The following is a 23,265-nucleotide window of genomic DNA, read 5'->3' as shown; positions in this document are numbered from 1 at the left end:
TAGAGAGTAAATAATATTTCCTCACTTCGATAGTTATCTGGTAATTTATGGAGTCAACAGTTCACAGTTTTCGGGATCATTCTCTTCTCCTGCTAATAATCCGTGAATTCAATATCGTCTTAGGAATTGTTTTGTATTTTTCATTCGACGGCTGTGATCGAGCAAATAAATAAGTTCTGAAACCACTATAAGATAATATTCAAGTCGCTCCATTGTTGGACTGAAAAACTGCTTTCAAACCTTTCCTCCAAATATACTGAGCTTGTTCTTTGTACGGTCACATAGGATCCACTCTTCTTGACCATATGTTACAATCGAACCTATTAGTGTTTCGTGTATTCTTACTTTCCATGTTTTGTTGAGAAATTTGGTGTTTAATAGTATCCAGTACAGAAATTGAATTTTTTTACTGCTGGTCAGCACTAATGGCTCACAGACTTGGAATTATTACTTCGACTTAGTAGCACTTCAAGATATTTAATATCATCGATTCTTTCAAATTCGAAGGGGGCGATTACTCAGTTATATAATCTTCTTCTCACAATAAATCCATTGAGGTTCATTTTTTATTTGGCTTTATTCTCAAACACAAAAATCTGAAGTTAATGGTCAGAGGCTAAAATTTTAGTAGTTTTGTCGTGCAGAGCAAAATTATGAGAGCTATACTATATCTTGAGGTCGTTTTATATGTATGTAATTCTGTACTCTTAGCTGGAGCACAGAGTCTCTCTATTAGGTCGATTTCATTAATCGCATTGTTATATATAATTAATAACCAGTTTAAGGCAATGGTTAGGAAAAATTGTGGCAAACGGGAAGGGAATATACTTAAAATTGGATATACTAGCAAGTTGTTTTTGTCGATTTTATTTTTGCAAGTCACTAAAAAGGTACATATAAGAGTCTGCAGTAATTTAACTTATATAAAGATCCATATGCATATAAATACACACATAAAGAAAGTTTCTGTACATATATAAATTTAGTGAATATTTATGTATATAAATACAAATATACAAATAAATAAAATTTAAAATACTATATATGTATTTATATACATAAAAGTTATTTTTAAGAACCTGTTTGTATTAAATTGAAGAATATTTCGGATTTTTGGAAATATATGAAAATATACTTAAGAAATATATACTTAAGTAATATATACACCTTTTCACACCATTTGTGTTTACCTATAATACAAAAACAAATGAGACAGCTTATAAATCATCAGTATCAGTTAATAGATCAAACTTATTGAAAATCACTTAAGTTTTGTATTGTGCAGATTATTTAGTCAAGTAACTTAATTAGAGTGCTAAAAATTTGTTTTACCAACTTTAGTAGTTTGATTGCTACTTTTGTTACTATTGTTTTCAATATGACCAATAATGATAAATCATTTTATACCTATATAAGTTAGACATTTCTGTGACTTGTATTGATTTTTTACAATCAATTAATGCTAAAGAATTGTGTACCTTTTTATGAAGTATGGTTAAAACTTGAGAATATTTGACTACATTTCACCTCCAATCAAAATATAAATTTTCGAAATTTAGCAATATATTTATAAAATATTAATAAACAATTAATATTATTATTAGTTTTTTTTTTGTGGTGAAAAGGCGGAATGCCTTAAGCACCATAAAACTGACCGTCATCGGAATAGTGTGCCCGTCTGCATAATATATAATATATGCAGTATACCTACTAAAGTCTACAGAGAGACTCATTCGCCCATGAAACCGCTTTTGCATCATTTCGGGTAGAGTCTCTTTTATGTTGGCATTTCAACACATGCTCTTTTGATTTTCGATCTGCGTCCAGATATTTACTTTTTCACCGCATTTTTGGGATGTGCACTATTAGTAGCCTAGTTTCTCCTTCTCCTTTCTAGTTCTAATTTAATGCTTTGAGATTTTTTATAATAATCGAGTAAGAGAAAATTAATTCAAGAATTAGTTCATTAGTAAAAATTAGTTAATTTAGAAGAAGACTTAAATTAACAATTTAATAAACTCTTTTGACTTCCTGAATTGTGGCTTCGTTCTCCATATTCTAGGATATAATCGTGTTAGTTTATTTTTTGATTGTCGGTGGTCATAATTGCAAGCAAAGATATCACATATATTACTACTCTCTGGAAATTAAGCTCCTCTATACTCGTGTAATATATATTTATATAGTTCTTCGTTTTTGCTAGATGAAATGTGAGTTAGCACCGCGTTTCATAGTAATAAGAGTTCTGTTGAATTCTGATAATAATATTATATGTATATAGAGTTAAAATAAAAACTAGAACTTTTGAATTACGAACTAATTAGCGATTACAAATACTCGGAAATATTGCAAGTATATGCACAGTTTATACTAAACTGAAAAAATAGGCAACTAAATAAATAACTTTCAATTCGTTGAACTCTTATTTTCAAATTAAGCTAATTTCATAAATAATAATGAAATAATAATAATAATAAATAAAGCTCGTTTTAATTAAAAAAAAAGGTGTAGCAAGTGCTCTTAAACATAAATGGACAAAAAAGTTGGAACTTGAGCATCGAATTTTGTGCAGCCTTGGGTACTTGTGGAAAACACGATTAATCATCGTTTCTAATTTGACAGAAACAAGTTCTAAGCCAGATACTTGCAATTCAACAAATTACATATGGACTTTAAACTAATTAAATAAAAATTCCAATATTTCCTAAGATCATTGATAATGAGTACTTGGTAGTACTCGAAACAGCGTTTTATGATTAACCAAATCTCAATAAATTAATTAAAAATTGTTGTTGTTGTTTCTTTATTACTATTGAAACCCCTCTAACTTATAAATAACTTCATTTCGTCATATTTGACATTTAAAATTAACATTTAAACCACTCAGTTTCGATAGTTTTTCTATAATAAACAACACTAAAATAACACAATTCTAATATGAACAACTTGGGTTAAAGAATTCTCAGAAAATATCTGTAAAGTGTGTTTCTATTTAACAAAACAAATGCTAATTTTAATTTTACACATTTTTTACCTTTTAGTATAAATAAGTTATATAAAATGTTAATAATATTTAAATATTAAAATAACTTGCGAAAATGTTGAGTTCATTAGAGAATCGCTATTGCACTCACATATTCGCTATTTACTTTCACTTTTTAAGCTTTTATGAAAATATTATCTTTCACTTCCATTCCTGCTCGTAGGTTGACGACAAACCACTTACAAGTAAAGCGCATTCCTCTTGACGCTCTAAATTAAATTTTATATTGTTTATCTATGACATTAAAGAGTCCTTGATCTGTGACACTTTGCTGCGTGTCCTTACGACTGTAACATATTGTTTATGGTGAGAAAGAATGTTAGTGTTTCCGTTGAGTGTTTCGCTGCTCTCCATATAACAGTTACTGGCACATGAATATTTCATGTCTTAGGTTTTAGTTGTGTTGTGTTTTTCTACTCCACACAAACGACTTTGGTCCTTTCTGATGTACTTGTGCTTCCTTCCCTGCTTCGCTCCTGGTTTGTTGGTTCTTATTTTAGCATTTTTATTAGTGTCATACACTTTTGTTGCATATCCTTACGTCTCTAACCGTTCTTCGTACAAGTATTTATTTAGAGTTGTTTGTTTCCTGCGAAATCTGTTGCAAATTTTTCATTGCTTTCTGATTTTTATATTTTTACCGTGCCATTTTATTAGTTCGTATTTCATATTTGCTGGCGTTTTTTATTTGCAAAATTTTGCAATATTTCCCATATTTTCTGCAACATATTTTACGACTGCAGCCCTATTTGCATACGTATTTGTTTTAGTGATTTCTCGGAATGCTCCATAAGACAATCAGCACTATAATTCTTCGGTGTACGAAATTTAGATACATAAAAATGAAAATTTTTTACGATTTCTATAAATTTAAGAGTTGCAGAATTTTATTTTTGCACATTTATGAGTAAAAATAAAAAGTTTTGGTGGGGTGGTTTTCGAAATTAATGACAAAATACAAAGAAATTATGTTTTTGTGTTTGAAAACCCAATAAAAAATTATCACCTTTTGTAATAGTTTCTATAAAAGTAAAAAAGGGTAATTCTATGGAAAATATCCATAAAAAATTGCATTGTCTTAAAACAATATCGTAAACAGTTTGCTTTCTTGTAATAAAAATTATTTGTTACTAAAAAGTAATACTTTATTTATTATTAAAATAACTTGAAGAATAATATGGTTGTTACAACATGAATGTAATGTCAGCTGTACTCATTCATATTTTTGGATCTGGGAACGTGATATATCATTTGGGTCTGATTATTACATCATACTTACCTGACATAGTTGACTCATTGCCTAATAGTTCCTTATCATCGTCCAAATAGAGCAGTTCTTTATTGAACTGCAGTTCAATAAATTGCTCATTAAATGTTAGGAGCTTTTTATTAAACTGTAATAGGTCTTCAAGAAACTGTAGCAGCTCTGGCATTATCTAAAGTGTAGTTAGTGAAACCAGATTCAAACCAGAGTGTTTGCAAATTTGATTTTTCCCTGTATGACGCTTCTACTTAAATAATTTTCTGTGAATAATCATCTATTTAAGTGAAAATGATACCTTGATCTCTATTGAGATTACTTTATTTATTTATTAATTTTTTTTTTTAATAAACTCCTTCTGAATTTCTTTACACAAATTTTGTATAATTATTGGATATAAAGGCGCATTGGTTCAAAAAACAAAGCTTTATTTAACAAATATTGCTTCTGAAGCGTAACTGAATGTTGTCATTGTAAATACCATATAATGATCATAAGTAAGTTCGATTGTTGGATTACAAGATAATGAACAGCCAAAAGTGGTCCACGATATTTCAAGCCAATAGAGATTGTGATATATTCATAAACAATGGTTTAATGGAAAAATCATCAGATATACAAGTATATATTGCTTTCCAACAACAAAATTAAACATCCTTTTCAAACTTTCTAGCACTATATTGCTTCGCCTTTGAAAAATATATTCTCACAAACTTTCCCCATACCATCACCTTTTATCAGAACAAAATTTGTAATATGCACTTCCATTTAAGACTTGTTCCAACAGAAGTAGATATATTACTGTAACTTTAGTATCAGAATTAGTTGCTTCAGATTTAAGTTTCACATTATATTATGAACTCTGTTGGCAGCTTTTTCTTAAACTTTTTATGACTTATTCTTCTTCTTTCTACTTATTTCGCACTACAGTTCAGCGTGGACCTTGCCTTTCTTCACGATCTGCCTCCATCTGTCCCGATCTTCTGCTACTCTCTTTCAGTTCAGTACACCAATCGTTCTTGCCTCACCATACACGTTCTCATTCCATTTTGTTTTTGGCTTACCTTTGGTTATCATCGGCTTTGCGTTGTAAATGTTGCTCAGTTTTCTGTCCGGTGCCATTCTTACTACATGAGCAGCCCATTGTATCCTTTGCGTTTTAAGGTATCTCATTATATTTTCGATTTTTAGTAGTTTTTCAAATTCATTATTTGTCTTTGAAAAGTTTATGTATCAATTTGGATTGGCCCTTAGATTTGGCGAATTATTTTTCTTTCGAAAATAATTTAAGGCTTTTTCGTCCGCCTTCGTCTTTGTCCATGTTTCTGAGCCATATATAGTTACTGGTCTTATTATTGTAATCTTGATTTAATGAAGTTCAAATATTTGTAAAAACATCTATTTGCTTCCTATATTCTACTTCTGATTATCAAAGTTTTTAGTTACGATTATATTTATATTCTAATTTTCTAATTTTCTAATTTACAATTCTCATTAACTTTGAGTAATGTGATATATATATTATCTTCTTCGTTATACAAGAATTGTGTAAATCCATTATTGGTTATTAATATAGTTTATTAGATTTTATTGAAGGATCCAATCAGTTGTTTTGTATGGTACTGGATAGTTACGACACAAAGTGTTATTGAGCATGTATAAAAATCAAATATGAAAGTTAAAATAGTTTTAGAAACATATATTTATGTTAAGGGAAGAATCATACTTTCATTAATTTCTAATTTGGCACTGCAGTCACGGTTGCCACTTATGGTACTTTAGTACCAAAATTGGTACTTTTTTTTTCGTTTTTTCGTTTTTGGTACTCATGTTTAAAAAATGGTACATTTTTGACCACCCAACTTTATTGTGGATATTTTTAATTAATTTTTTTTTAAATCAACTTTACACTATTTTATATTTTGTTCATTTATAACACTATGAAAAACACAGAACGAAAAAATAAAAAGGTCCAAAAAAATGTTGGACCTTTTTTTACAGAAATGGTACCTTTTTAAACCAATTTTGGTACAGGAAAAAATTTTCAAGTGGCAACCGTGACTGCAGTTCAAACTATCAACAACATAACTTAAATTTTGACCAGATTTCAAGAATTCAACTCTCAAAACATAAAAGATATATATTTTCGCCCTGTCAATTCAGTTCTTGTTCCTAAGCGAATTGATGTCTATTTGCGGATGTATTATGCATGAATGAAATAATTGATCATTTCAAAAGATTTTAGCCAATGGAAATTAATTCTAAAATAGTATTTATGTCAGATACTATTATGTAATATTATATTTGTATGTTCGATGAATTTGCGCATTAAAAAGCAATAAATTGTAAGTGAGATTTTTGTTTATAAGTAGACGTATAAGCCTACAATACCAGAACGCCTAGCGAAATTGCAGTTTACTCCAGTAGAAACTGAACTGTCTTATAATAAACTGATAAATATTTTCGGCTAATTTTAGGTTTCCTTCAAACTGGAAAAATTTATTAAATTCAGATTATTACTGCTAACTTTCGACCAAAGAATGTTGGAGAATTCCTCTAAATAGACGTAAAGTTCTACCAAACTGCTCATAAAACGAATAAACGAATAACTCAGTGAATGAATGTAAGAACGTTTTTAACAATCAGCCTATCCGTCAGATTAAGATCTCTGTGACTTCCTAAAATGATTTCGTGAAAAACGATTCATATCAAACGAAAATATAATAGATAGTGTATGGGAGTACAATATACTCTTTTCGAAAAACAGCTGCAGAGTGGATCATTGAAATAAGTTTACTGAGGTTGAGAGAGATAATAACAAAATATTAACCCATTTTTATATAAAAAGTATTAAATTATTTCTATTAAAACTTTAAATGTAGAAATATTCAATATCCCATTTTCTCTTAAATCATACTTTAGTGAAACTTATTTTCATTTTTAAACTTTTGAGTTATTAAATTCATTTCTGGACTTTCGTGTTTGTTGAATTTGCGCAATTTACTGAACACAAAGAGAATATATATTTAAAATAATATTTGGTAAAAATACTAAATTATTAAAATAAAATAACAAGCTTTGAACTTTGTTAAGCCGAGTAGTATTAATAATTAAAAAACAGAACAAATACGTTAAACAAAATAATTGCTAAAAACTTCAGAATAAAGTCTTGAATATTTAAACTTTAATAAGCTTTAACTTTTAACAAAGTTTTTTTTTATGATAGTAGAAAGTTCTTATTTTTACGTCGACGCAACATTTTACGACCAAATTTTACTTTAATAAAATTTTTATTTTATATACTAAACTAGCTTTAAATTAGAATAAATATGTGCACAGTTCAACGTAGTATTCCAAAACTTAAACGTGGTATTCTCTTTAAATCCACGAAATGACGCTTCTTACGCCTCACAATGGGCAATATATGCCTCCGAGTTGAAGTGCTGACAACTGTCAGTACGCGCCTTCCGAACCTACGCTTCCTTGGCATCCAACCAAATTGTGTTTACATGAAACAAAAAGTTGAATCAGGAGTTGAAAAGTTGTAGAAGTTTTTTATTTATTTTGCGAAGTACAAATTATAAAATATATTTATTAATTCCTCATTTCTTATTAATTTAAAAATACTATTTTACATATATATAATATATATCTTAAAATACCTTTTATTAACTCTTGCCTGACTCTACTGCCTGAATGCTTCTATAATTATCTATTCTAGTTTTATTTGATTCGTAGTGTCAAACTAATGAATGAAAATTGTGAATTACTTAACTTTGTTTCCCTAAGTTTATGTATTTAACAAGTGCAGTTTCAGTTTGATTTTTAAACATAATAATATTATCTTAGTATGAATACAGGGTTACTCATTTTATGTTTCCGCAACCTTAAATGGAACACATATTTAATAAGATTTCTTTCAAATAATTATTTAAATATATTTTTTGAGCTTTTATCCCCTACCATTAGATGCTATTCCTTAATCCTTTTCAATAATTCTCGAGAACTGGTATGCTTATCGCTAGCAATAATTTATTAAAGCTCGGCTATAACATCCATCAAATGTTGATTTTCAAAACATCGAGAGTATGACGATTTTCAGCAGAATTATGACCTTTTGCATATCTCAAATAAAAAAGCAGTGGCATATTGTAATTATGATGGACATCACTCACATCACTCAAACTTAAAATTACGAATCTACAAAATTTCTTTTGCAACCAAACCAAAAGAGGATGTATTGCTTAGCATGTCACACCGCCCTTTACGAACCACACATCTTCTATTTATGGTATATATCTTTCATGGCATGACAAAAAATGCTTCTAACCATGCGGCTGTAGCAATCAGAATTAATGGTTTTTGTGTCAGATTTTCGACATTTTCAAAAAATAGTGGGCAAATCGCACCTCTTGACCAAATACCACACCACACAGTGCTTTTAATGGATGTAATGTTTTTTCAACAGTTACTCTTAGATTTTCACTGCAACAGATGTGACAATATTTTTTACTGACGTCAAGTCATTTGAATAAGTCCAAGCTACATTATGGTACTGAAGTAAATTTGGTGCAAAAAAGTAGCACAGCTTTTAAGTGATCCATACTAAGACTAAACATATGATCTCTTGCATGTCTGTTCTGTTTTACTTATGTCACTGAAATAATGTTGCCAAATATGAATAGGACTATTTTCCCAGCAAATCCTAACAATTTATATATTTGCGTCAACCAAACATGGAACGAAGTTTGTTTCTAAAAAGCGTTTACATTTCCATTAAAAGCAAATAATTTACTGTAAAACATTTTATTTACCAAAAATGCTCCCAAAATTAAAAAGTTCTTAAAGATGCTATATTTCTCAAATGTTATACATAATTATATACCATAAATATTCACATTAGGAAATAAATGTTTTTCTCAAAAAAACAATTTTCATAAATAGTAAAACTGTACCATCAAAACGAAAAATTTTATTTTTAAGTATCCTTGAAAAAATGAGAATGTCTCACGTTGAAGATGTACGCATCCCGTTTAAAGCACTTAAGCAACTCCTTCCCGCATATTATCCGTTTCTAAGTCGCAAGATAAACTGCTATGGGATCCATATTGAGCAGTTGTCATTGGTAAAGATATTTTTGCTAATAACAACAGGACAGTTTCTTGTTATTTTCAACATTTAATATTATTTTTTTTATTACTGTCAAGTGGATACCCAGCTAAGCAATAATCCTAGTTAACAAATGCCTTAGCTTACGGCAAATTTGAGGTCATTTCTATTATTCCGATTTTTAAATTTTTGTTTTCTCCGTTACCGAAAAACAGAAGAAGGTGCCAATGAAGCTTAACTGAGTGGAGAATGTCAAAAAGCAAAAATAGACGTGAAAATTTACCGTGAATTCGTAATGATCTGGGATTTGATTGTTGGCTTTGCTTTGCCATTGATAAAATTTTCCATTTTCCTACGGAAACAATATCAATAAAATTTTAATGAAATAAAAAACAAAAAGTATCCAAACTGTCACACTGAAGACAATACGGACAATGGCAACTTTAAATACCTGACCTTTGAGTACCAAATTTATTTTAAGTTTTTTTTTAATAAATATAAAAATTCAAGAGATAGGATTTATGAAATTGCTATAAAATAATGTAGAAAATTTAAAAGTGGACAGTTTTAGATACTAATTATTTTCAAATATAAACAAATCATTACAATTTTATATAGTAAAATTTAATTTCGTTATTTTGGAAATATGAATTTTTTTTGAATTTCTCCATCAAAGTTAATACCACTAGACACAACATATGACTATATAAAGTAGTCATTTTCTTTGAGATCATTACAGACCGCAGGTGTAAGGTTTTCCTCATCACCTATTTTGACACACATTCATCAAGAAAATTGACTTTCATTTTCGGTTTTCAAAGTATGGTAGTGTATCCATGTTTTATCAACAATTGTAATTCAATAGACTTCGCGGAAGGATGTTGAAATCTATTGGATTATATTGAAATGTTTTAAAAAGAACTTGAAAATGCTTGAGGGTAATTACACGGCAACACTTTAAGTACACTGTTAGAAATACAGTTTGCTACTTAGTAGGCATCCAATTTGCTGAAAATAGTTTTATATACCATACATATAAAAGCTCTCGTGAAATATTATAAATGCTTTCTCTTAAGTTTTTGACCACATCAGTAGTCCTGTGCGTTTTTTTCATCCTTAATTTTTATCTCATTTGGGCATCCTACAGGCTTAACAATATTAAAATTAATTTTACGAAATCTGATAAACCAACTTTAAATCAATTCATATGATAATTATGAGTCTGTTATTTACTTATCATGCTTTTTTTGCTTTAGACTTTTTTTATTCAAAAAGTTGTATATGTTACACACACGAAATTCTTTAAAAGTTGGAAGCGTTCGAATAGAAATGCAGAAACAACAACAAAAATTTGATTAATTTATTAAAATTTGACTGACCATATAGCGTTGTTTCGAGTATTGCCAAGTACTCATCATCAGTGGTTTAAGGAAATATTTAAATTTTTTAATTAGTTTATAGTCGGTATATAGTTTGTTTGGATTGTAAGTGCCAAATCTTCTTTTTTCTACTTCCATTTTTACAAACTCACCAAAAATTGTACTTGACAAATAATTGTCAAAGTCAAAGAAGCGCTCATCTCCGAAAAATTGTCCAGACTTAAGCTTTTAGATAATGCCAGATTATGAAGATAATATTACAAAAATATAATGCAGTTAATCGTTTTTTACTCACTAACCAAAAGGTATTGAGATATTGTCTACTGTTATAGCAATGAATCTTCTTCTTGGTTCCGTTAACTCTTCGCGGAGCATAGGACCACACAGCGATATATACATATATGCTAAAAATGAAGAATATAAATAAATATTTATTAATAAATAATGATAGTAAAAATTTTATTCTGCTATTCGGCACACTTTTAACAAAAATTTTCTTTTTTTCTTGATTCTTTCTTTAAAATAATTTTTATCAAATATTTATTGAACAGTATTAATTATGTCCACTTGCCACTTTTCGGTTAGCTTCATTATTCCATCAATGTAGAGCTCCTCTAGTTTACCGACGAAAAACTAACCCAAGGATTACTTAGCGGCTCATCGATTGATCAACTTGAGAGTTTTGTAACATAGGCAAGGCCGGAACTATACGTTGAATCACATACATCAAAACTTCCTAAGTAAATTCTGTCTATTTCTTCTAAATCATAAAAAATCTGTACGACCTGACATTATGATGATGAAACACAATTCTCTTCTGTTGGCCAATTCCAAGCGCTTTTCCATGATTGTTTCGTTCAAGCTGTCGACTTATGAGCACCTATGTATAGTCGCTGCACCAGGCTGGAGCTGCTCGTAATCGACAATTTCCTTCCAAACTATGTGGACCAAACAGTCCACATAGCCTTCTTTGCCGTCAACTTCGAGTTTGAAGTCGAGTTTAAAGCGTTTCACTGATTGTTATTCAAACAATCAAATTTTTTTACATTAATTCATGTAGTTTCCAAACATCGAAAGTATTTACGTAGTCTGCGCTTTTTAAATGATTTGATGGCTGCTCAAGCCTGAGTAGCCTGCTCCTTTTAAAAGATATGTTGACATTTTCGATTTTTTTAATGACACATTATATCTTCGATCTTAGTTTTATTGGCTCACTTGTACAAATATTAACTATAATAAAATAAAATTTAAAGAGATATATGTCAACGTCTTGTACATTTTAAATCAAAATAAAATATTTGCGACAGCCACAAAACTTGCATCCAATGTGGCATAATCGAGTTACTACTGTATTCTGACATTAGTTAAAATAGTTAAGAAATTAAACCAAGATGAAAATTCTTATTTAAGTGTTCTGTTACAATGAATACTTTAGGACATTATTCTTAAAATACAAAAACTGGATTAGGATAAATGTTCAATAGCCATTCAAAATTGTTTATGAAGGCCTCTAAATTGAAATATTTTCAATATGTCTGAGCTAAGATTTAAAAATATATTTAATACTTAAGATAAATCTCCTTTGTGTACAGATAAGTATGTTCTTAAGAATACATTCAGTTATTTTTTTTTTTTAAATACATAAAGAATACAATATGTATGCATCAATAAAATTTATATATCTTTGATCTGCAGCTGCGTGAAGTAAGTTAAAATAAATTCAGCAATAATTAAGTAGTTAATCAATCTAGTCACTTATGAGTTTATTGATTTATTGTATGAAATAAAATTATACGTTTATTTTATTTATTTCGTAATAAGATTTCAATCCAGGCATTCCTGAATTTTTATTATTTTGATAAAACGTGGTTTCATTGACAGATTTTGAATATTCTTTTATGATTGTTGGTAAATCAAATAAATAATAAAAAATATTGTAAAAGTAAGCAAATAAAATTTATGATTATAACGACAATAAACTTGGTAATTCTAATTATTAACCAAATCATCATAAAAGTTTTATGAAGTCATTTAAATCTGTTATAAATAAAATTGATTTAATATTTATTTGATATTACATTTATTTATAGCAACTTTAATAACAAAATAAGGTGAAATGATTAACATTTTCCTCCAGAACCAACAATGCTTCTAAGTTATTTACTAATGTTAATATTATTTATAGGAACACATATTTAATTCAGTTGGCTTATCTGTTTTGTAGCATTTTTCCTATTTATTTATTCATGCAGCTCTTATAATCAGCATTATAATGAAACTATAATTTCTATAATTCACACAATTTCTACGTTAATGTAGTTTTAATTCAAAGTACACTTCGCACAGTTCGGATTACATAATTCCACCTATTTTCCAACCTCACTCGGCTTTCTCGCCTTTCACGTTCACGTCAACCTGTACTCAGGGGACTTCGAGTTTATTAAAAATAGCATAAATATGCAAGAGTTTTGTACTTTTTCGAGTTTAACTAATGAAAGCGAACACAGAAGCTCTTTACCGACATAAAGGTCGAAAAGCTGCTCGCCTGCCGTATTTAATAAGAAAATGTAAAAACGTATCGTTCGTAATTACTTTTCCCTAAGAAATTTATATCAAAATAAAGGGTATTTCGTATTGTATGTGAAATAAATAAACATTTAAATTTAATATCTTAACTTTTCATTAAAACTCTATTTATCCACACTGGTTGCATGATGCAAACAATACTTCCCAATATAAAAATAGGAAGGGATTTCTATGAAATATAATATTACAACACAACACCATCAATTAATTGTTTTCTTTTATTCGAATATAGGTTAAAATTCGTTTTATACTTTCATATAATATATCCCTTAACATAAGGTCAGACTTCTCAAAATATTTCCACTTTCATATGTAATTTTATAAATTCTCTATAACACTTGTTGTTGTAATATCCAGCCTCGTATTAAACAATTGACTTTGACTTTAGTCAAAGTTAATGAGAATTGTAATTAGAAAATGTGAATATAAGTATAATCATAACCAAAACCTTTGATAATCCGAACTCAAAACAATCTTAATTCTTTTAAAAGTATTTTTATTCACATTCATGAGCAAAAAAAAAGTTTCTGCGTTAACAGATTTTAATATCTTCAATTTCCATATCACTAATTGCAATAAATCTTTTTTAATACATAATTCGTTTCAGTACACACGGATGCGACAGCTTCGGCATCTCTGCACTAAAGCTCTTACCTAGGAATCTGTGACATATTTACAGATGAGCATTTTTTAACTACAATAATTTCATATCCATATAATAAGGTTGCGGATAAATGTCCATAAGCCCCCATGAATATTGTCAGACGTATGCATTTGACCAATGTCGAAGATCATGTATATAATTTATTTTGTGTTAAACACATTACTATCGCCTTTTTCTTAATTTACTTTACTAAATGAATTACGGACCATACGTATATTCAATATTTTTTTTTAAATTCTCCGTATATTGCATTTTGGTCCTATGTTAGATATTGTGAAGCCACTTAAATTGTTTCCGGTCAATACCGTGTTTCAATTCGATTTTTTCTTGATTAATCAATTATCACATTTATCATTTCGTGTGCTATATTCTAAATAAAACGTTTTCACGTCCTTTGATATATCATATTCTTCTTGGACATTGAAAGCTTTTAATCGCAATTTATTTTTCGAAACCTTGATAAGACATGGGTGTTCACTGTATTTTTAAAATTCTAACAAAGATTCACAATTCTAGTAATTCCATATTAGTGATATCTGTTATTTTTAAACTCTAGCTTTTTATTGGAAAGCATTTTACAATACAGATTACATACCTTTTGAAATATAAACAAATCGGTATGTGCTATTTTTATTTGACATTTTATATTTTTTAGAAAAATCCCTGTGTTCTATGAATGGTATTCCAGATATTTAAGATATTGGACTCTTTCTCTAGTAGTTTTGTTAAGAACTCAATTTTTATAACTTATCGTTCCTCTCATGATCTGATGATGAGTTAGATTCGTATAGCTAGAAAGGTACATCCATCTATTTCTTGCTTTGACTGCTATTTATAGGATATAACATTTTTCTCATAGCTCTTATGTGAATGCTGGCAAATGAAATTTGAACATGAATAACTACTAAATAAATAAACTACTAAATAAAGTCCTCTAATAAATGAAATATGTAATATAACTATAACTGTACATTACCTTCTTAGAAATATTTTAATATATTTTAATACAAACTATTAACTTAAAAAGTGTTGCAGTTTTGACTACTCCAAATTGAATTTTTTACTGAGAGGAATAGAAAAAATTATACAATTCCAATGAACAGTATATGGTTGTTTGTCAAATCTGAATTGTACAAACAATACATATTACGATGAGATAATGAAAATAAAGAGAATGACAATTATAAATCAAAAATTTTTTTGCATGGGTATCTACAGAAAAAGTAAAACTTATTTTATATATTTTTCATTTTATTTTAATTAAAATCATTTATATTCATATATTATATATTATAAATTTTAAAGAACAAAAGTTAATAATAAGCAGTAAAAAAAGGTTGATAATAAATTTAGGATGAGGGAATAGTACCAAACAAAGGGTTCATGTGTTGAGAATATATGATCCAATGTACTTAGTTATTATATTTATTTTATTTATTATTGTTTTGAATTAATTATTATAATTAATTCAAAACAATAATAATAATATTGCTTAATAATATACATTAATTATGTCGCTTCGTTCAATTTTCTCCATCTTTTATTAATTTATTATTATTACTTACCACAGTCATTTGGCAAAGGGGCAAGAAATTTTTCGTTCTTTTTGGTGCATATTATTATTATTATTATATTATTTTTGGTGCATGTTAAGCAGGCAGTCAAATTTCATTTCTTAATTTTATGATATGACTATTATAACTTATTTTCAGTTGTGCTTCAGTTGTATATATATGATAATATATTTTTTGTTGATAAGTACGCATTTACTCCAACTTGGCCTTAAAAAATGCATATTTCGACTTTTAGTAGTGATCAAAGTTTAGTCGAATTTTACTCTATTGCTCCAAATATCTTAATTAAGGTTCTAAAAAATAAAAATTTTACATTTGCCATGACTATGAGTGTGTGCATAATATGGTCCTTAGCAAACACTAAAATCAATTAAAAAATACTTAATATATAGAACTAAAATACACTTCTATGGTATATAAGACATGTGTTTTTAAAATGTAATATGCACATAACAACGTAAAATGTACGTAGTAGCACCCTGTAAAAAAGCTTAAGAACATAAACGCACTTTTGACAATACCCTCCGCACATGAAATTCACATTTGTATGTGCTTTGAGGAATACATTTGACTTTTGTTATGGCACTTTTCGCTGTAGTTTTGCTACTTGAGATTAAAAGGCAACGCAATAGTAACATTAAGGATAAGAAAGGAAATTAGGATAAACAGAATTTTTGTTTATTTTTCTTGGAAGTACACAAAAGTAAGAGTAAACTCGGAAAATAAACGAGTTTGTAACATACTCGCACTTTACTGTTCACTTCTGCTTAAATGTGTACTCCTCTTAGAATGAAGGTCAAGGATATGTGCAGAAATAAAGGAAAAAATCACAGTAAAATGTGATATCAAACGAGAATAATAGGGCAACAAAAACTTTAGAATTTGCTTAATAACTCATACATTAGACAAACTTTCACAATTTCCCAGAAATTTCAGTAAAAATACCAAAGTCTTGATAAAGAAATTTAAATTGGCGGTGAAGAAAAACCCTTGATTCACGCAAAGTTCTTCATTTTCTCAACAATATCAACATAAAAGCCAGAGCACTTTATTTGCACTGAAGTTTTAAATTAAGTATTTCGATTTATTTACCTGGAAAGAAGTTTTCCTTCTTAAGTTTGTAGTTTGAGACGAAGCGGTAGTTACTTTTTGGCATACAAACCTCATTAAAAAAGTTACGAAATGCTTAATATCAACACTTAAAGGTCATGTGGAGATTTCGTAAAAGATTATAGTTTTTATTTTTAAAAACATTGTTTCATATAAAAAGGTTAACACTAAAAAGCTTTAAACCTTCATTCAAGTCCCTTTTAACTTTAATTATTTTTAATTAATTACTTCATAGAAAGATTTATTTTATGTAGAATAAAAAGTATATGTATATGTTTATCTGAATACATGTATATTCAAGTATATGTGTCTTTAACAAAAATTATTTTTATGGGGTTTTTTATAATCTTTAGCAAACATTTTGTTCTATATAAAAGCAAAGCCGATGTTACATCGTTACGTTACTAATGAGTGTTCCTATTCTTCTACATCAAATGATCACCTACCACGAACAGTTGGTGTTTTAAGTTCAGAAGGAAGTATCTCTTAAATATTTAATCTATATATAGATTTTTATGCTTACATTTCAACTATTCTGGATTATTCCGCTTTATGAATACGACTGTTGTGAGTAGCATAATCGTCCTAAAAGAACTTTATTTCGAATTTCTATTTATACCGACCAACATTGGAGTATTAAATTTTTTGATGAATTATTGTTTGCAATTGGCCTTCACTAAATAACAGCTGAGCATTTTTTACTCTAAATTCCCTGACAAATTTACTTAAAATAACTAAATGCTAGTGACTTTTTAAAAATTATATAAGTGCTCTAACTAGATTCAAAAGAACATTGTATCTAAACTACATTATATGCCTTCCTTGTTCTTATAAATTTTTAACTTCTGCCACTATCATCTTATATATGTATAAGTAATTATACCTCACAAAAATGTTAGTTAATAGTTAATAGATATAAATTACTCTTTTCGACTGATTTATGAAGCAAGGCACGTGTTTTTCAGGAGGAAATCTTTGCAATTGGGAAGACGTGTTAGTTTATCGCAAACCACATTAAAGATAGATGTGAAGTTGTCTTTTTCATAGACTGCAAAGCGTCCATCAAAGCACTTCAATCTATTATTACTAAAACAAAAAAAAAAAGATTTGTAGCGCATAATTCGGCGGGTTAAATCAACTCACAGACTATACTCTCATATGAGAATGAAGAGAATTATGAACCAAACAGTTTAACATGCCTTACCAACTCTGTGTTTGTTTTGCTGAGAGTAGCAGTATATGTGTTTCTAGACACCATTTAGAAAGACATCTTCTACTATTTTTTGCAGCTACCGGAAAATAGTTTGAAGGCTCTAACTATATATAAAATTACTGATCAATCTAGCCTTCATATAATAAGATTAGGTTAAGGAAGCTTATTAAATGGTACCGAACTCATACTGTTATGATAATCGCATAACAGTAAGGGTACTAATTACTAGTATTTAGGACTTAACAGCGTTTCTTATTCAACATTTATTGCAAAAGTTGTTGGAACTTGGATGAATGAGAGACAAGCACATTCTTTTTCTGAGACTGCACTGACTTACCTAACAGCAGGCTTAGATTTTTTAGGTAAGCAGCCTGCTAGACTGGCATGTCTTTCATTAGATAAAAAGAAAATATCTCTCAAAGTACAAAAACTTATACTAACCGGATCTAGTTTATTTGGAGTTTTCGACGAGGAATCATGTATTAAGATGACAAATATTTGATAGTAATGTGAGGCATCTATGGATCACACACACCAATACCAACCAAATTACTATTATTACACTTTTAATAGGTGAATTTATTTTAATTTTGTTGTTCCCTTAAAAATAGCTTCTTTAGATTTTTTTTAATAAATGTTAACTTATAATATCTAATATCTTTAACAAATTCTATCCTATACTTTTGTTTATTCTTGCTTTTAATCACTATTCATCCCTGTCTCTCTCTCTTTTTGACCGTGTCCTTTTCTCACTGTTCCTCTCTCTCTCTTCTCACTGTCCCTCTCTCTCTCTTCTCTCTGTTTCTCTCTCTCTGTCCGTCTCTGTCTCTCTCTCTCTCTTTCCCTCTTTCTCTATCTCTCTGCCCCTCTCTCTCTCTCTCTCCTTCTGTCCCTCTCTCTCTCTATCCATTCATCTCACTTTGTCCCTCTCTCCCTATCTCTCTCACCCTCTCCCTCTCTCCCTTTCATATGAAATTGATTTCCAAATAAAATGTATATAAATAGTAATTTGATTGATTTTAGTTTATTAAGCGAACTATAAAGTTGTTTAGAATGTCATCAAATATTTATTGCCAATAGTTTTTTAAATCATTTATTGATTTAATAGTCCACTTACAATTTTCTGGACTGCAAGTGGCTGGAGTAAATAAAAAACATCGTTGGATTCCGTTTTAAGGTTCATATGTTGTGATAATCCTGCAGACAAAACAAATATTTATTTGTGAAATGAAATTCTTTTTTGTGTTGCCAGAAATAATTTTTAATTAATTTAAGTAGTTTAAACTTTTTTATAGATACATTAATGCAATTTATTTTATACCAGAAAAAACAAAAAAAATTTTTCAGACAAAATGAAATGTGTTTCACTAAGTTACGTCTTTCATCTTCCCAAACTCAGTTTTTCAACTTTTCCACAATTCCACAAATATTTTGTTTGTTTTCAATGAACTTTCAATTATTATTATTGTATCTATTATTTCTATATATTGTTGTTGTTGTTTATTTATGCAACAACAGCACCAAAAACAAAATCGAAGAGAAAATAGAAGAAGCGGAAATATTTCTCAAGTTCGCTTCTTCATGTGCGACCCAAAAATTTATTTTGTAAAATTGAAAAAGTTCGGTTTCTCATGTGTCGACGTTTTTTGGCTTGGAGTGTGGCGGGTTCGAAAACCGCCAGCTGCCACAGGAGCTTCCTTGTTGTCGTCTGCCGATCTGTTTGCGTAGAGAATGTGTTTGTTTGCCATTCAAAAGTATCTTCTTGATTATTATATTTTCTGTCAATAGTTGCAACTAGTAAGTACGAGTATACAAAGCCAAACAAACCCAACGCATTGACAATAAAAACTCCGAGCAAACTTTGTGGTTCAAAGAAGAAAAAAGTTGCTCCTACTTTTATCTTAGAATGTTTGTCTTTAACTTTTATTTGCTAACAATGTTTACTTATCTGCTACTCAAATACTTTCAGAAGAACTGTTTAAATTTCGAAAAACCGAATTACCAAACTGGAGAGAAGTTTCACATGCAATCACTTTTTATGGCACCACATTTAAAGTTTAAATTTAAGAAATTATTTTTCCTTTGCGGATACATTTTAAAAAGAACTTCGGGATTTAAAAATGCGGATAATGGAAATTTATTTTATTGAGACCGGAAATTTTAAACTCACTGCCTTAAACTCACAGTTGTAAAATATTATCTTTAATTTGAAAGAACTTGCATGTATAAAAATTGCTCGAAGCAATTATAAACAAAAATGTACTGATTACTATAAAATGAATCTATTTTGAGTTTTAATTTGAAAAATTAAATCTTTTTATATTTAATTCCTGTGAAATACTATTAAATAAATTTAAATTTACAAAATACAGAAAAAATTTTAAAAAAAAGAAAATTTATAAAAGAATTTTGTTACACAAAAAAAACACGTATTTAGCGGAGTGAAATACAATATAGTGAGGTTGATACCAATTTAATTTAAAATAAATTAAATATTTTATTAAATTAAGTTGTCAACTGCATCAACTCTGCAGTAAAAATACATTCTTGATAGACTAAACTCGATGAACCAAAAACAAAATGGCTAGACTTTCATTACTAAGAAATATGATCAGATATTCCAAAAGGAACTACTTTAAAATTCTTAAAGAATGTATAATGATTATGAATGATTTTGAGAGCTTTATTTAAAGTCTTAAACAATTTACAATATATGAAGGATGTGCAAACTATATACCTATATGCAACAATATGTAGTAAACATAATATATTGTATAATTTCCAGTTAAAATTCTTTGATTTTGAGAGTTATATTTAAACTTTTGAATAATGTGCAAACTATATATAATAATTCCCACAGAAAGCTTTTCAACAATATATAATAAACATAATATATTGTATAATTTCCACTTAAAATTCCTTAACTTTGTAAAAACTATAATAATTTCTATTTCGTTTTAAAAATTATACGACCTTCCAGACCTACCAGCACCACTAAATTTATGTACATTTTAAGTCTTAAATAAGCACTCAAATTGCTTGAGCTAAAACGTTTCCCATTCACTTACCAAAAGTACGTTTAAACGTTTTCATAACATGCAAAATACGTCTGCCAAATAGAACAAAACGATTTTGGCTAAGCCGCACAATAAATCTCACTTGACCCAAAAATATTCAAACTAAAAGCCATAATAATCGTTCTAATCGATACTTTCGGTTTTCACTGCATTCCGATAGCATTGGGTGTGAGTGTTTATAAATAAATAAAAAACTTAACTTTTCTAAGGAAGCATTAAAACGCAACAGGAAGTCATTTGCCGCCGAAGGCCAAGTAGTTCAACAAAAAGTAGTTTAGCATTTTAGTGGGTCATGAGGCTTTAAAGCAATTCCTACATTGCCTGCGGTTTTATTACTGCGTCGTCAATTTGGTGGTCTGTTCGAGGAAACTCAACTAAGAAGTTCGTAAACTCATAAAAGTATTTTATTATTTAAATGGATAATTGTAGTGAGAGTACTTTCTTGCTAATACGTACTTCGTCCTTTACATATACTGTTAGAATATCATGGAATAATTTATAAAAGGATAAAAGTTTTGATAATTCTTTGGAAATTCACAAATCCACGCGTTATTGTTTTGGGAAACCATTTTCGAAAAGGAAAATAGAGCAACAAACTGTAAGAAACAACCAGAAATATCACCTTAAAATATATGAAATATTGAATTTGATAATCTTAAAGAATTACTATCCTTTTTAACTACTTTATGTATTGTAATTAAAGTTTATTTATTTAAATATATTGCTCTTAAAATACAACTAATATTGTTTTAAAAACAAGAAATTAGTCCATAGTCCATAAATTATATATAAAAACTAATAAATTATGGCCATTCCAATGACCTGGTGGTGAATATTTTACAATTTTAAAAGCACCTTTATGGTCACCTAGAACAATCCAATCAATTCAGTAAAATTTTTGTTAATTCTTCAATGCTAGTTACACCTCTCTAAATATAGACCGACACTTACAATTTTTCGAGACTTACAATTTTGAAGTGGAAGTAATCGAACTTGTCAAAAATGCATTCTGTTTTAATTCATTGTACCATTCAATTTATTTGTATATACCTTCTGCTCAAAAAGTACTCGGATTTTATTAATTACTCCTTATATTAACCTTTTTCTAAAATTTTTTGTTATATTGGTACACTTTTTCTTGACATATGGTACAAATTTGAGCGGCATCTCTCAATTAGTTTGTTTACAGCAGCTGTTAATGTATGTAGACCACCTCAAGTGCATTTAGCGATTTTTATTATGGAAAATTCAAATGAATAACGAGTTTGTTTGAAATTTTATGTTTTGAACGAAATTTCATGTGTTGAAGCATTGAAAATGGTGCAGAAAGCTTACGGGGACTCTTATATGTCTCGAACACAGGCATACTAGTGGTATAAATCATTCAAAGAGGGTCGCAAAGTGATCGAAGATTTGCCTCATTCTGGACGTCCATCAACCTCAAATACAGAAGAAAACTGGAAGATCGTCGTATGACTGAAAGGGAGTTAAACACCTTAAATGGATCCGTTCACCACATTCTACATAATATATTGGGCATGAGATGTGTTACAGCTCGACTTGTACCGAAACACCTTGATTTTTAGCAAAAAGAATACCGAAAGAACGTGTGTGAAAAAATGATGTTTGAGCAAGGAAACGACTCTACATTAATGAAACGCATCATTACAGGTGATGAGACATAGGTTAATGAGTATGACGTCGAAACTAGTCAACAATCGAGCGAATGGCACTTCGAAAACGAGCCAAAACCCAAAAAACAGCGCAAGAGTCGCTCGAAAATTAAAATTATGCTCACTGTTTTTTTTTACTACCGCGGTGTTTTTCATTACGAATTTTTGCCAGAGGGTCATACCATCAATAAAGAATATTACCACGGCGTTTTGCGTGAGTCCATCCGTAACAAAAAACTAGATTTGTGGAAAACCAACTATTGGATTCTTCACCACGACAATGCTTCATCGCACACGGCTCTTGTTGTACGCGATTTTTTGACCAAACACGGCACCACTGTCATCGCTCAGGCACCATATTCGCCAGATCTGGATCCGTGCGACTTTTTCCTGTTCCCGAAACTCAAATTGCCCCTTCGTGGTACGCGTTTTGAGTCGATTGAATCGGTGAAACAGAATTCGCTAAAGGAACTAAAAGGAACGATCGAGTTATGAGCGGTAGTGGCCCGAGTTATGCGTTGCACTAAGCAGGAGCAGCTTATAAAATACAATTACGTTTTAGTCCCAACAAATAGT

General features: G+C 29.2%; 1 protein-coding gene across 1 annotated transcript in view; it reads left to right on the top strand.

Annotated features, from left to right (window-relative positions):
• The window catches only part of LOC119672176 (cysteine-rich motor neuron 1 protein), a 60,911-nt gene that overhangs the window by 24,448 nt on the left and 13,198 nt on the right, over positions 1-23,265 (top strand). The gene's annotated exons all lie outside the window — the stretch shown is intronic.

The sequence above is a fragment of the Teleopsis dalmanni genome, chromosome 1 (assembly GCF_002237135.1).
Source record: "Teleopsis dalmanni isolate 2A chromosome 1, ASM223713v2, whole genome shotgun sequence".
Classification (NCBI taxonomy): Eukaryota; Metazoa; Arthropoda; class Insecta; order Diptera; family Diopsidae; genus Teleopsis; species Teleopsis dalmanni.
Note: the sequence above shows the minus strand (reverse complement) of the source record. Positions and strands in the feature narration are given on the sequence as shown.